We start from the raw sequence: 4,421 nt of genomic DNA on the forward strand, positions 1-4,421 counted from the left end.
AGATTTGAATTGAATCTAAATGAAGCCATAGGAGATATAGCAGATCTGGGGAATATTGATACCACCACTGGTTGAGAAATTATAGGTATGAACTTAAAGGAACTTAGTGAAGGCAAACTTATGAACATAAATGAGGAAAATAATTGTGACAAAAGGATGAAGGCGTCCCAGATTAAGTGACGCCTACAGAAAATTTCACATTTGAGGAACCCTCAATGTATCAAAGAGTCAGTGTTAATTGGAGACTCATCCATTCTTAGAAGGAACTATGAAATTTCACCAAGGCCTAGAAAAGATATTCCATATCTATAAGTGATATAAGGAGAATAAGGTAAGCATGGCTAAAATAGCTCTAGATAAATATTTACAAGAAAATAAAACATTTAAATTCTGGACATTTCTATTGTTTTCAGTGTTGCTGTTGTTGTTCAGTCATTCAGTCATGTCCAACTCTTTGAAACCCATGGACTGCAGCATGCCAGGCTTCCCTGTCCTTCACTATATCCCAGAGTTTGCTCAGACTCATGCTCATTGCGTTGGTGATACCATCCAACCAACTCATCCTCTGCTGCTTTCTTCCCCTTTTACCTTCAATCTTTACCAGCATCAGGGTCTTTCTCACCTGAGTTGGCTCTTATCAGGTGGCCAAAGTACTGGAGCTTCAGCTTCAGCATCAGTACTTCCAATGAATATTCAAGGTTGATTTCCTTTAGGATTGACTTTTGATCAAATCCTTTAGGATATGACTTTTGACTTCAAATCAAAAAGGATTTCCTTTTGATCTCCTTGTTGTCCACGGGACTCTCAAGAGTCTTCTTCAGCACCATAGTCTCTTTTCAGTGTTTTCACTATTTTTCTCTGTTTCACTGTTTTCAGTGACAGTGTGCTAAAGTAATAGTAGTGTTACTATTTTTTTTCAACTTCTCTATACAGTTGACCCTTGAACACCATGGTTTTAAACTATGTGAGTCCACTTTTACATGAATTCTTTTCCATAAATATGTACTACAGCACTACACAATCCGCAGACATTGAACCACAGGTATAGAGGGCCAGCCTCTGCACAGTTTTACAAAGATTTCATGACCTCAACCCCTACATTGTTCAAGGATCAACTGTGTATTTAAAACCAACAATAAGAAAATTTTGAATGCTTTGACAAAAAATTTTAAAGGTGATGGAATGATCCTAATTTTCCCATTGATAATTTAAGTCTTTCTGCTTGGTTTCACCTTGCCATGATCATTTTTTAGAGTCCCACACTATCATGCAAAGAAAAAACTGACTTTATATTGTAAGATTTAGACTCAATATTTAAAAATTATAATTTATTAACATTCATAATACCTTTTTTTTAACCACTTACTATATGTCAGGCACTGCACTAAGCATTCTACATTTTTTCCCTTTCCTTTTTTTTTTAATTTTATTTTATTTAACTTTACAATATTGTATTGGTTTTGCCATATATCAAAATGAATCTGCCACAGGTATACATGTGTTCCCCATCCTGAACCCTCCTCCCTCTTCCCTCCCCATACCATCCCTCTGGGTCGTCCCAGGGCACCAGCCCCAAGCATCCAGTATCGTGTATTGAACCTGGACTGGTGACTCATTTCATACATGATATAATACATATTTCAATGCCATTCTCCCAAATTATCCCAACCTCTCATTCTCCCTCAGAGGCCAAAAGACTATTCTATACATCAGTGTCTATTTTGCTGTCTCATATGCAGGGTTATTGTTATCATCTTCCTAAATTCCATATATATGCGTTAGTATTTTTCTTTTTCTTTCTTTTTTTTTTTTTTTTGCAAATTCACTTCTGATCTATTTATTAAATGATAAATTCACATGGAACTGTTAGGCCGGCATGGGATTTATTTTTTTTTTTTCTCTCTAATTTTATTTTATTTTTAAACTTTACATAATTGTATTAGTTTTGCCAAATATCAAAATGAATCCGCCACAGGTATACATGTGTTCCCCATCCCGAACCCTCCTCCCTCCTCCCTCCCCATACCATCCCTCTGGGCCGTCCCAGTGCACCAGCCCCAAGCATCCAGCATCATGCATCGAACCTGGACTGGCAACTCGTTTCCTACATGATATTTTACATGTTTCATTGCCATTCTCCCAAATCTTCCCACCCTCTCCCTCTCCCACAGAGTCCATAAGACCGATCTATACATCAGTGTCTCTTTTGCTGTCTCGTACACAGGGTTATTGTTACCATCTTTCTAAATTCCATATATATGCGTTAGTATACTGTATTGGTGTTTTTCTTTCTGGCTTACTTCACTCTGTATAATAGGCTCCAGTTTCATCCACCTCATTAGAACTGATTCAAATGTATTCTTTTTAATGGCTGAGTAATACTCCATTGTGTATATGTACCACAGCTTTCTTATCCATTCATCTGCTGATGGACATCTAGGTTGCTTCCATGTCCTGGCTATGATAAACAGTGCTGTGATGAACATTGGGGTACACGTGTCTCTTTCCCTTCTGGTTTCCTCAGTGTGTATGCCCAGCAGTGGGATTGCTGGATCATAAGGCAGTTCTCTTCCCAGTTTTTTTAAGGAATCTCCACACTGTTCTCCATAGTGGCTGTACTAGTTTGCATTCCCACCAACAGTGTAAGAGGGTTCCCTTTTCTCCACACCCTCTCCAGCATTTATTGCTTGTAGACTTTTGGATTGCAGCCACTCTGACTGGCGTGAAATGGTACCTCATAGTGGTTTTGATTTACATTTCTCTGATAATGAGTGATGTTGAGCATCTTTTCATGTGTTTGTTAGCCATCTGTATGTCTTCTTTGGAGAAATGTCTATTTAGTTCTTTGGCCCATTTTTTGATTGGGTCATTTATTTTTCTGGAATTGAGCTGTAGGAGTTGTTTGTATATTTTTGAGATTAGTTGTTTGTCTGTTGCTTCATTTGCTATTATTTTCTCCCATTCTGAAGGCTGTCTTTTCACCTTGCTTATAGTTTCCTTTGTTGTGCAGAAGCTTTTAAGTTTAATTAGGTCCCATTTGTTTATTTTTGCTTTTATTTCCAATATTCTGGAAGGTGGGTCAGCTGTGATGTATGTCAGAGAGTGTTTTGCCTATGTTCTCCTCTAGGAGTTTTATAGTTTCTGGTCTTACATTTAGATCTTTAATCCATTTTGAGTTTATTTTTGTGTATGGTGTTAGAAAGTGTTCTAGTTTCATTCTTTTACAAGTGGTTGACCCATTTTCCCAGCACCACTTGTTAAAGAGATTGTCTTTAATCCATTGTATATTCTTGCATAATATCTTCTTTTTGACATATCATTTTATTTTTTTTTTTAAAGAATGCCTTAATCCCCTGAAGTTTGGGAGGAATTAAGTGCATTGGATGAGGATTATAATATCATTCTGTTTATGGTATCAATTTACTGAATATAAAGCCAAACAACTACTAAGTCCATCAATTTAAAGGATATTTTTAGAAGTATACATTTGGCCTGTTTTCTAAAACCCATAATTTTATCAATATCTTCAAAATTTCCAAAAAAGTATTGAGGATTACCACAAATTGAATTCTTAATCCCATGATGACATTAGCACCTCATCTTATATTTAACAATGATTTTAATTTTATATTTATTTATATTTTCAATACATCCAAGTGCCTTTTTGGAAACTGAAAAGTGATAGTCCCATTCTTGTATGATATTTTTTTAATATAATTTAATTTTATTTTTTAACTTTACAATATTGTATTGGTTTTGCCATATATCAACATGAATCCGCCATGAGTGTACATGTGTTCCCCATCCTGAACCCTCCTCCCTCCCTATATCATCCCTCTGAGTCATCCCAGTGCACCAGCCCCAAGCATCCAGTATCGTTCATCGAACCTGGACTGGCATTTTTACTACATCTTTGCTATCAAAATTTTAAAATTAATGTGCACAGATCAAAATATATAGAATGCCATCAAAATTTTTTTAAGTATTTTAAGATGCTTGTCAATTATATTTTCCACACAGGGTGGCACTATCATATACCTGATGTTTCAAATCATTTTTGTCTGTATTCAGCTTTTGTAGCTATGCAGCAAATTTGGAAAACTCAGCAGTGGCCACAGGACTGAAAAAGGTCTGTTTTCATTCCAATCCCAAAGAAAGGCAATGCCAAAGAATGCTCAAGCTACCGCACAATTGCACTTATCTCACATGCTAGTAAAGTAACGCTCAAAATTCTCCAAGCCAGGCTTCAGCAATATGTGAACCGTGAACTTCCTGATGTTCAAGCTGGTTTGAGAAAAGGCAAAGGAACCAGAGATCAAATTGCCAACATCTGCTGGATCATGGAAAAAGCAAGAGAGTTCCAGAAAAACATCTATTTCTGCTTTATTGACAATGCCAGAGCCTTTGACTGTGTCGATCAC

Source organism: Bos indicus, chromosome 3, assembly GCF_029378745.1.
Source record: "Bos indicus isolate NIAB-ARS_2022 breed Sahiwal x Tharparkar chromosome 3, NIAB-ARS_B.indTharparkar_mat_pri_1.0, whole genome shotgun sequence".
NCBI classification, from domain to species: domain Eukaryota; kingdom Metazoa; phylum Chordata; class Mammalia; order Artiodactyla; family Bovidae; genus Bos; species Bos indicus.